Source organism: Rhinichthys klamathensis, unplaced genomic scaffold (assembly GCF_029890125.1).
Source record: "Rhinichthys klamathensis goyatoka isolate OS25496 unplaced genomic scaffold, OSU_Roscu_1.1 h1tg000223l_1, whole genome shotgun sequence".
NCBI lineage: Eukaryota > Metazoa > Chordata > Actinopteri > Cypriniformes > Leuciscidae > Rhinichthys > Rhinichthys klamathensis.
This window is the reverse complement of record NW_026606747.1, coordinates 272,183-283,518: the sequence shown is the minus strand read 5'-3', so window position 1 is coordinate 283,518 and position 11,336 is coordinate 272,183. Positions and strand designations below refer to the sequence as shown.

Genomic DNA, 11,336 nt, shown 5'->3' with positions numbered 1-11,336 from the left:
CTTTCTTAGTGTTTACTAGCTTTACTTGGACAAAAATGTTAATAAGAAAAAACAAACAAAAAAACATTAAAAATAAAATAAAAAATAAGATGCTAGGTTCACAAGTGGTGGTTGGGGAGAGACTCTTGATATGATTGTAAAGCACTTTGGGTGTAAATTAGTACATATTTAACTGGCATGCTATGTAAATGCTTTATTTATTCTGATTTTTTTTTTTTTTAGTGTGGTCCTGTTTATAAAACATTCAAACTATAAAAATGTAGCCAAAAACTCAATAAGACAGTATGCATACATTATGAAGACATTGTGGAACTTCATCCTCAGAGCTGGTGTTTTGATCTTGTGTGTCTACGGCCCTGCTCTGAGAAAGTGAATTCTTCAGTTTTTGTAACATCTTGTCTCTGGCTGCCTCTTTGATCTTGGTTTGCTTTTGCTGAAAAAAATGTAATAAATAAAAAAATGGTTAAAATCTTCATTATGTCACATTCATGCTGATATAATGAAATTTGATGCAGATTGTTTTTCTGATTAGAAAATATTTTGGCAGCAGTCACAATGAAAGGCCAAAGATTTATTTGATCATTTAATGTAATATCTGAGATTACTGCTTTACTGGAGATGGCAGAATGACACACTTTATTTATAAGCTTTATGTGATTAGAACAGTGTGAATAAAAATGCTGCATGTCTTTTATGAAACTCATAACTTCATTCTTTGGCTTTTTATGAAATTGTCTTCCAATGAAAAAAAATACTGTATTTTTTTTTAAACTTGTATAAGTCTTACTTGTGGACTTCCTGCATGAGAGAGGTTTCTATAGCTTTGACTATGAATGAAACATATAGTGTTTATTGCTCCATAATGCGTACAATACCCAAATTGGAGTACAAATAGAGAAAAACGAAGTTATCCTCAAGACAGGATTTTAAAAATGAGCATGATAATTCATCTGTGTTGTTGTTTTTTTTTCAAAATGAGCATAGTTGTGAACTACCTGAGGTACAGACTGTAATTATGGACTCATATTTAATATTACATGCATGGAATCAATTTTACATTTTGCATATCTTCTGGAATATTAAGAAGTTACTATCACCATGACATAAAACTATCACCATGACATAAAACTGTTAATATTACATAAAGACTTATCCATATCATGATCCATATCCACTCACCAGCCTGCCTTTTTTGGCCTCGTTTAGCTTGCTGGTGTCCAACATTTTCTTTTTGACACAAACGCCCCTGCTTTCATCCTGGTTCCATATGTCCTTTCCCAAAAGTAGTAAGTTTTTCTTCATGACGAGGTCTTGGAACGAATCTGATATAACAAGCGCAAAAACACTTTAGCCTAACGTAACTTGCACCTGTTATAAAAAAAAAGCGACACAATAGCGCAATAAAACATTTGAAAGTATAACTTAAGAAATAAAATTAAAAAAATAACAGACCTCCAAACAGCAAGACTTTTGCGGGCACTGTCTTCTCTGGTTCTTTACGTGAAGGCCACTTTATTTCCAGCCAATTCTCGTCTCCATCAAGGTCTGGTTTTTACGTAACTTGACTATGCTGGTCTATATCTACGAGGATCAATGTGCTCTCCACTTTCAATGATTTATCATATAAGTAATAAATGGCAAACTGGAACGGCATCGTGTATTAGTAACGTCTCCTTCTGCAGCAAAACGTCGCTTAGCGCGGGAGCATCAATCGAAGCGAGTACCATCTGCTGCTCTGATTGGCTAAAAGCAACACTAAGACACTTGATTGGTCAAATACCGTGGCGCTCAAAATCTATTTTTCTTGTTCTATAAATCTATAAAATCTTGTTTTCTCAAAATCTATTTTTTTGAATCCAGTAGAGAATACGCTGACATCATCATGGCATCAAAACGACATTATAAGATAATTTTGAATTCCGATGGGACTCAACCAGATACACCAAGATCCTCAAAATACAGAAAACTTCAACAGAAAAAGGTAAACTAAAAACTTTTTTCTTTTGCAGTATTATCACTCTTAATTAGATTTTTAAAATTGATTTAGTTTTTCCCCCCATGTCATTAACGTTACATTGTTTATTGCATAAAAAACACTTTACATGTATGTATATATATATATATATATATATATACACTCACCGACCACTTTATTAGGTACACCTGTCCAACTGCTCGTTAACACTTAATTTCTAAGCAGCCAATCACATGGCGGCAACTCAGTGCATTTAGGCATGTAGACATGGTCAAGACAATCTCCTGCAGTTCAAACCGAGCATCAGTATGGGGAAGAAAGGTGATTTGAGTGACTTTGAACGTGGCATGATTGTTGGTGCCAGAAGGGCTGGTCTGAGTATTTCAGAAACTGCTAATCTACTGGGATTTCCAAGCACAACCATCTCTAGGGTTTACAGAGAATGGTCCGAAAAAGAAAAAACATCCAGTGAGCGGCAGTTCTGTGGGCGGAAATGCCTTGTTGATGCCAGAGGTCAAAGGAGAATGGCCAGACTGGTTCGAGCTGATAGAAGGGCAACAGTGACTGAAATAACCACTCGTTACAACCGAGGTATGCAGCAAAGCATTTGTGAAGCCACAACACGCACAACCTTGAGGCGGATGGGCTACAACAGCAGAAGACTCCACCGGGTACCACTCATCTCCACTACAAATAGGAAAAAGAGGCTACAATTTGCAAGAGCTCACCAAAATTGAACAGTTGAAGACTGGAAAAATGTTGCCTGGTCTGATTAGTCTCGATTTCTGTTGAGACATTCAGATGTTAGAGTCAGAATTTGGCGTAAACAGAATGAGAACATGGAACCATCATGCCTTGTTACCACTGTGCAGGCTGGTGGTGGTGGTGTAATGGTGTGGGGGATGTTTTCCTGGCACACTTTAGGCCCCTTAGTGCCAATTGGGCATCGTTTAAATGCCACGGCCTACCTGAGCATTGTTTCTGACCATGTCCATCCCTTTATGGCCACCATGTACCCATCCTCTGATGGCTACTTCCACCATGTCACAAAGCTCTAATCATTTCAAATTGGTTTCTTGAACATGACAATGAGTTCACTGTACTAAAATGGCCTCCACAGTCACCAGATCTCAACCCAATAGAGCATCTTTGGGATGTGGTGGAACGGGAGATTCGCATCATGGATGTGCAGCCGACAAATCTGCGGCAACTGTGTGATGCCATCATGTCAATATGGACCAAACTCCCTGAGGAATGCTTCCAGCACCTTGTTGAATCTATGCCACGAAGAATTGAGGCAGTTCTGAAGGCAAAAGGGGGTCCAACCCGTTACTAGCATGGGGTACCTAATAAAGTGGCCGGTGAGTGTATATATATATATATTAATGATATGTTATTATGCTTACTGATCTGATTTTGTTTTATAATATTTTTTTATTATTAATTAATTATTAATTAATTATTATACATGTTGTGAAAGATATAATGGAATAAACTGATATACTATTATAATTTATGCAATATGTGGGCAAAATGTCTATAAATGGGCAGACCCATTCAATACAATGTATCTATATAAACTGTATCTAATCTGCATATTGATGTGTTCTTGGGGCAACAGTAATGAAAAATGAAGTTTAATAATGGGAGTAATTGTTTCCGATATTCAGTGTGGGGAAGAATATCAAAAGATCACGCAGAGTGGACAAATGGGGCCTGATGACATATCAATCTTGTGGAATTGTGATGTAATTCCTGTTTTTAAAAGTAATAATGAACAGATATGGCCAATCCAGTGTCAAATTATTGAGCTGTCACCAAGTGATCGTGAAAGGAACATATGCGTACCATGCTTATGGGTTGGTAACAGCAAGCCAAATATGAAGACATTTTTAACTGCTTTTGTGTCACAGCTCAAGGAACTACAACAGATTGGAATCACATGGAGGGACTCTGAAAACGTAGAGCATACAAGCAAGGTTCCTTCACTCCTCTGCTCTTCTGATTCAATTGCCCGGCCCCTTCTGAGAAACACAAAGCAGTTCAATGGAAAATATGGGTGTGACTTTTGCCTCCACTATACGGTGGTGGCCCATATATTTGGGAAACACCTGAACCACCTTTAAGGACAGAGACAGATCATTTCCGGCATGCTATGCTGGCAACACCTGCTCAACCAGTAATGGGTGTAAAAGGACCATCACCTTTGATGGAACTTGAAAGCTTTAACATGATCACAGGCTTCGTTCCAGAGTACCAGCACAGTGTCTGCCTTGGTGTAACTAAACAGATAGCATCTCTGTGGCTGGACAGTAAACACCATAAGGAAGATTGGGCTCAAAGACCAATGACATAGACCAGGGGCTCAAGGCCATTAACCCACCTTTGGAAGTCACAAGGGCCCCAAGATCATTGAAAGACCGAAAATTCTGGAAAGCATCTGAATGGAGGTCTTTTTTGTTGTTTTATGCTTTGCCTGTTTTGAGTGGTATTTTGAAAAAGAAATACTGGAATCATCTTTTTTTATTAGTTTTTTCAATGCACACTCTTCTTCATGATGCCATCAAAGCAAACCATGTGGATATGGTAGAACGAGCTCTTCGAAAGTTTGTGCGTAACTTTGAGAAAACTTTATGGTGCTAAAAATGTTTCTTTCAATGTGCATTTGTTAATGCACTTAGCAACAAGTGTGCGAAACTGGGGGCCGCTGTGGGCAACATCCACATTTCCATTCGAATCTTTTAATGGAACATTGCTGAAGTTTTTCAACGGAACAACGCATGTGCTAGATCAAATAGTTAAGAGATTCCTTGGGTGGAGGGCTCTCTCAGTAAAAGCAGGGACTGCAATGGCAAATGCTGCTGAAAACATAAGAACATTTTTTGACAAACTCCAAAATAGATCTGCCTTAAAGCTGCTGTAGGTAACTTTTGAAAAAATGTATTTGCTAAAACTGTCATTATGTCCTGACAGTAGAATATGAGACAGATAATCTGTGTAAAAATCAAGCTCCTCTGGCTCCTCCCAGTGGTCCTATTGCCATTTGCAAGAAATACACGGTCCCGGTCAGAAACAACCAATCAGAGCCAGGAGGAGTGTCTTAGCAGTGTCAATCACGCTCGTGTACGCGCTGATCACACCCCTCTCTTGCACAGCGCGAGCCGTCGTTCAAACTCAAGATTGCCGGCGAGCTGCCGCTGTGCTTATGACGGAGAAACAACCTAAACTGCCAATTCTCGAGTGACACCTGCTCATAAAACAAAGAGGTAAAAAGAAAAAGACTGATGACGATAAACAAGCGAAAAAGAAAGAATTACACAGAGCCCATTGACTCGGTGTCAAAACTCTAGCCGCATAACATGTAGATAAAATGTCACGCACTCTGCTAAGCAACAATTGAAACCTGCCAGTTCACTGGCTTGTCATGTTGCTGAAATAATGTACTAGCACACCTTATCTAGCATTATATATCGCTAGAATATTTACTTGCATACTGTAACGTTAGTTACCGTTATATTAACGTTATCTTACTAGCTATTTATAACTTATAGAAAGAGTGCAACGTTATAAAGTTACATGTAGGCTATTGGAAAATACATAATGATTTGAGGACCAAGTTTGTAGTCAAAGTATGGGCATAGTCAATGTAAAGCATATTATTGACGTTTAGTCCCTATTAGTGAATGTGCCATATAACTTTTTATCCGCTGTTATCGGTAGCCCTGTTTACTACCCTGCGCGTTCACGACAGGCTCCGCTGTGGAGGACGAGCTGTGGAGGGAGGGATGTAGCGCAGCAGAGAGCAAGGGGGTGGGACCTGTAAGTTGTGCTTGTTCAAATTTTCAGGCTAAGTCAACGTTTTCTCAAAACTCCCTACTGCAGCTTTAAGACAGAAGTCAAAGAAGTTTCAAGATAATGTCAGAGGTTTTGGTTGCCCGAAGAAAGGTACCACATCTGTCCTGCAGAGGATGGCTATTGAAGACTTTACTGGTGACACCGTTAATTCGGGTTTATTTTATGACCGTTTCACTTGTAGCGGAGTTCTTTATCATTCCTGCAAGAGCACAACTCTTAAAAAGAGAAACAATTCAGTTGTCCAGTTAAGTGACGGAACATTCTATGAAATTATGACCCTGGTGGATTTTACGTGTGAGGACAGGGCATCTACTGCATCCACCAACAACAGATTCTGTGTTTTAGTTAAAGAGCTTGCCAAGAGTGGAGGAAAGTTGTGTAGAGATGCTCAGCTAAATATATCCTCAACATTTATATATGAAGTGTCTCACACCAATAATGTGTTTGCTGTCCCTCCGCAATCACTCAAACGTAAATGTGTACTGATTAGGTCTAAGGACAAACTGTATGTCATTCCACTTCCAAACAATATTGAAAGAGACTAAAACTGACTCCTGGGGAACTACTTCTGCAGCTTTACTGATGTCAATGCCAATTGTTGTTTTTAAGCTTTATTTCTGCCTAAAATTAACAATGATATGTTAAGAGTTTTTGATCACTGATTATGATAGAATGTATTAAAGCAGTGAAATTATTTTTTTGGCCATGCAATATAGACAGTGTTTACTTGGCTGTACTTGTGACATCACAATCCTGTAGCTGAACTTCCTGTCCAGTAGAACACATTTTCTTGTGTTCATATGGTGTGCTGTTGGTATAAAATTGGATTGATGTTTACGTTGGACCTCTCTGTGACTTTGTATACATTTATTAAAAATACTTAAATCACAATTAGCCTTTTGTGCAGAGCATGTACACTTTATTAAAAAATGTTTTAAATAGCCTTTCAACACATTTATCATATGTTTTATTGCTTTCTGAAGTAGCAATTAAGTTAATTTCAAGCATGAAGAAATACACTTAAAAAATTCAATAATTTAACAAAGTATACTACAACTTCAGGTTATTTAATAATGTACTTTGAAAGTATACTTTCAATGCATTGTTACAATGATCATTTTCAGCACATAGTTAAAAAAAATATGCATAAAATATATTTCAAATAATTATACTTATAAAAAATAAACAGAGCTTTCACTTCAAGTATATTTTTGTCAAATATATTCTTTAGAAAATATACTAAATTACAATTATTTTAAAGTGTGTTAAAAATTGTATTTTGGAAATAGTAAAAAGTATGCTGCTAATGTACGTTTTGTATATTTAAAAATAGTATATTTTTATTAGTATATTTGCAATGTACTATTAAAACAGGGAATATATTACAAATACAATAAAGTATACTTTTTTTTGTACTTTGCAAAGTACTACAAAAATGTATTATAAGAGCAACATAAGAATGTTTTCTTTAAATGCACTAAAACTACACTAAAAGTATGCTTGTGTTTAGCATATTTCTTAAAAATATAATTAAGCATGTATTTATAATTAATGTACTTCTAGTGTACTTGTTAGAAATATATTAAAAGTATACATGTGTTGAGCATATTTATTAAAAGTGTAACAACGCATATATTTGTAACCAATATACTTATAGTGCACTTTTTAGAAATATGTTAAAAGTATGCTTGTTTTTCAATATACTTTTAGAAAATATACTAAAGTACAATTATTTTAAAGTGTGTTAAAAGTTGTATTGTGAAAATAGGTAAAAAGCATGATGCTAATATACTTTTAGTATATTTAAAGATAGTACATTTTTTGTTAGTATATTTGCAATGTACATTTAAAATAAATCTGGACAAAAAAATTAAATAAAAACATTGGATGCTATCATATCAATATAATATTATGATATGATATTATTAATTGAACATTGTATAAAAAAATGAATACATGGCTCTGGATTCTGCATTCTGGTAATGACCTCTTCTGCTATCATTACTCAATTGCAAATTTCAGTTACATGCTTTAAACATTGTTGGACCACAGTGCATCTTTTAGCTACGGTGACTGGTGTTTTTATTCATCCCATCACAAGGTCTTTTATATCCATTCACTGATTTGGTCTTATTTTTGTTTAAACTGAACTGAACTGGATGATGACATCACTGTTTTCTGAAGAACTGCTTTATAGATGAAATGAACTAATTTAATAGTTGATGATGTTTACAGTGGAACTGAATCAACACTGAATTGAGTTCAAAAACACTATTTTCTTCTAGAGCTGCAGTACAGCCTAAATTATGCATCATTGAATCATTTTCCTGTTATCACTGTAAAGATGCTTTGACACGTAGTCAACCTAACATGTAAAACTGACGCTCATTTATCGGCACCTACTGATGCAATACTATAAAGAAGTCAAAGCTTTCTTGGCATGATTATCGGGAATTTACAGTATATTTTCAAAATATTTATGGTACTTTAAGTATTAAAGGGTTAGTTCACCCCAAAATGAAAATTTCCAACAGCGCCAGGGAAGTGCGAAATCCTCAAACAAGTGGCTTGCTTTTGCTGCATGGATTGAAGATCAGTTGGAAAGTCAATGAACTGGCATACAGTAGAGGCCAAATAGGAAAATTGACATCTTCACCCTTTATCCAAATATTAAAAATGTGTTAAAGATTTTGTAAGCATATTGTGTAGTTATGCTTTTAGTCAATTGTTTTATTTGTAATAATGGAATGAAACATGCAAAACCAAGCTAAGAAATTATGCACACATGCAAAAACAAGAACCAGTGAAATTTTAATAACTGGTTATGTTGTTGATGAATCAGAAAAGGAAAAAAAAAATCATATTTCTTGCTTAGGTTTTATCATGTAATCATATTTTAAGAAATCATTGATGTGTTTCTCATTACAATAATTTTGATGTGTTTACCATTATTATCATTTGAAATGTATGTTTAATACTTTTCTTTTATAAATCTTTATGCCTAAAATGTAGCTGATTGACTGGGGAATTGTTGTACTTGTTGTTTGGATGAGGGCAAAAGTCTGTAAGTTTCAAATAGACAGACCACAAATGCACGAATGTCTTAGAATAAAGTGTTAAAGGGATGTTATCTTAGCTAAACATCTTGCAGTGTAAGGGCTAACACCTCAGAGTGTGATAACATGAAAACTAGATATGCTTGAGTCTTGTGTGTCTGCTTCAATGCAATAAACTATAACAAGAGGAGCTTAGCTCTGTTCTGATCTGCAACTGTATATGAGGGAGATCAGTGTCTGTGCAGGTCCGTCGATCCTTTGGACTCGGACCTTGCTCCTCCACAACCTGTCTTTTCAAAGAGAGATCCCTCAACCAACTTTATCTTTAGGCAAGAATATTATACTCGGAGTGTGTTCATTGTATTTTACTTAGAAATATTGGAAGTATTTAACTGTTCATTTATGTTTCTTTATTAAACTATTATGGATTAATTAATTTGACTCTTCATTTATTATTTGATTGTCTGCTGTTAAGAAATAAAATTTAATCATCTGACTGGATCTCCTCCTTGCATCAGTTGTTGTCAATGCATTCTTTTTCTTGGGAGCTTTTTTGTTTTTCTAAAACCTGTAGCTGTAGTTTACCCTTTTTGCCAAATAATTATGTCAGATAACCTTCACTAAGTTAGTTTTGGCCTCTACTGTGTTTGGTGGGGTTAGTGCCACATATTTCAGACCCTGCTTACTGTGGACTGAAGGGCCCAAGTCATCACTGGTGCATTTCTTTAGTTGCCAAAAAATGTCATTATTGCTTTCATTACTGCAGTCAGAGCATTGATTTGTAGAGTGGGAGAAGTTATTACTGACACAAGCTGATCAAACAGCATTTGCTGCTACTCAGACGGAAATATCTGGTCTCTGCACCCAAGCACGCGCGAAGTGATGCCGGCTATTAGTCGTCACTAATCTGACTTGTGGAAACTTGTGGAAGTATCCGACAATCTATTTGGGAAAATAATCTTAGAGTCAGTCAGAATAAAATCAAACGTTTACAATTTATTGACCAGGTAATGAAGCAATAATTCCAATCCAATTCATGAAATCATCAGTTAGTCATATCATAACAACAATTCAGAAATCGAGGAATTTAATTACCTGGAAATGAAACGATTACCTGGCAACTACATTACACACAGCGGTTGTGTGGGCAGTCGACCTACAGACTCCTCAAACTTTTCTGCTCCTTTTCCTTATAAACCCAGATATTCAATATTCTTTAGCAAATGGTCTTGTCTGTCATTATAATTCGTTTTTGGTTCCCTCTAGAGGGGTTCACAGCTCTAATGGGTTCTTGTTTTACATACAGGAGGTAGTTTGAATGGAGGATGTGGGGGAGGGAACACCTTTAAGGGACACATCACTTTTCTCATACTTTATAACTTCCTTTAGCCTTTCATTATAGTTGGGAGAATGAGACCATTTTACCAGGCGCACTGAGACACTTAAAATGAGACCAAACATGTATAGTTACTTTTTGTACACACATAATATTGCATGGGTTTTCAGTGAGTTCTGGGTGAGGAGGAGAAGAGGGATGTGATGAGTAAGGTGTGAACTGCACTGTGTGTGCTGTGTCTCGGGTGTTGCTGTTACATATGCGAGAGGGAGTTCAAATGTTAATTCTCTGGAGAGCCTTTTGCTCTCTCGAGGGGGACGCTCAGACGGACTGGCACCCGGCTTACACATTTCTAACAAGGTCAGTTACAAAAAAAATACCTTTATTATTTATACCTTTTTATGTAACTCCCTGTCATCATATTATAATACACATAACATAATATATACATAACTCCAAACACATCTTTATCACAGACTGCTGTGAACGTGATTTCACCAAGTACAACATATTCCTGGATCAACATCTTTATTGATCCTGGATCAACAATCCAATCAACCCATCAGATTTGAGGGAAAAGTTTACAGTTTATGTCAAATTTAAGCTCACAACCAGAGTTAGGTATTTCAGTGTTAAATGCACCTATCATTTCCCTCTAATTTTAAGGATAACTTAGGTTTAGGGAGCAGGGCTGTACACAGACATTTTGATGGGAAGGTGCTCAAGTGAAAAAAAAGGCCACTCCTCTAATACCTTTTTTTTTAAAAGTAAAGTTACATATCGTTGATCATCATTTTATTAATTAAACTATATATGGCTGTTATACCAATTGAACGAAATCAGTATAGTCCATCTCTTCATCATAATCAATTTACACTGCAATTACAATTGCTAGAATAATGTTATGAGATTAATGTTCTATATATAACATTTTGAACATGTAAATATGAAATGTTAGGAAAAATTTAATTATGCAGCAATGTATCTCTGTTATGCTAACATTGACAAACTAAAAAAAGTAAATGGGTGCCTTCCTGTTTCTCCTTGTCACAGTCTGGCAGAAATGATATGTGGTTTCAAGTGGTGGTTTCAGGAGTGTATGGTTACAGAGATA

General features: G+C 36.0%; 1 long non-coding RNA gene across 1 annotated transcript; it reads right to left on the bottom strand.

The window, feature by feature from the left end:
• Positions 1-270: 270 nt before the first annotated feature.
• LOC130097728 (uncharacterized) lies at positions 271-1,776 on the bottom strand. The gene is made up of 3 exons (XR_008808332.1): positions 1,453-1,776; positions 1,180-1,322; positions 271-433 (listed from the first exon to the last, which is right to left on the bottom strand). It is a non-coding gene; the product is annotated as an uncharacterized LOC130097728 (long non-coding RNA).
• Positions 1,777-11,336: the final 9,560 nt, after the last annotated feature.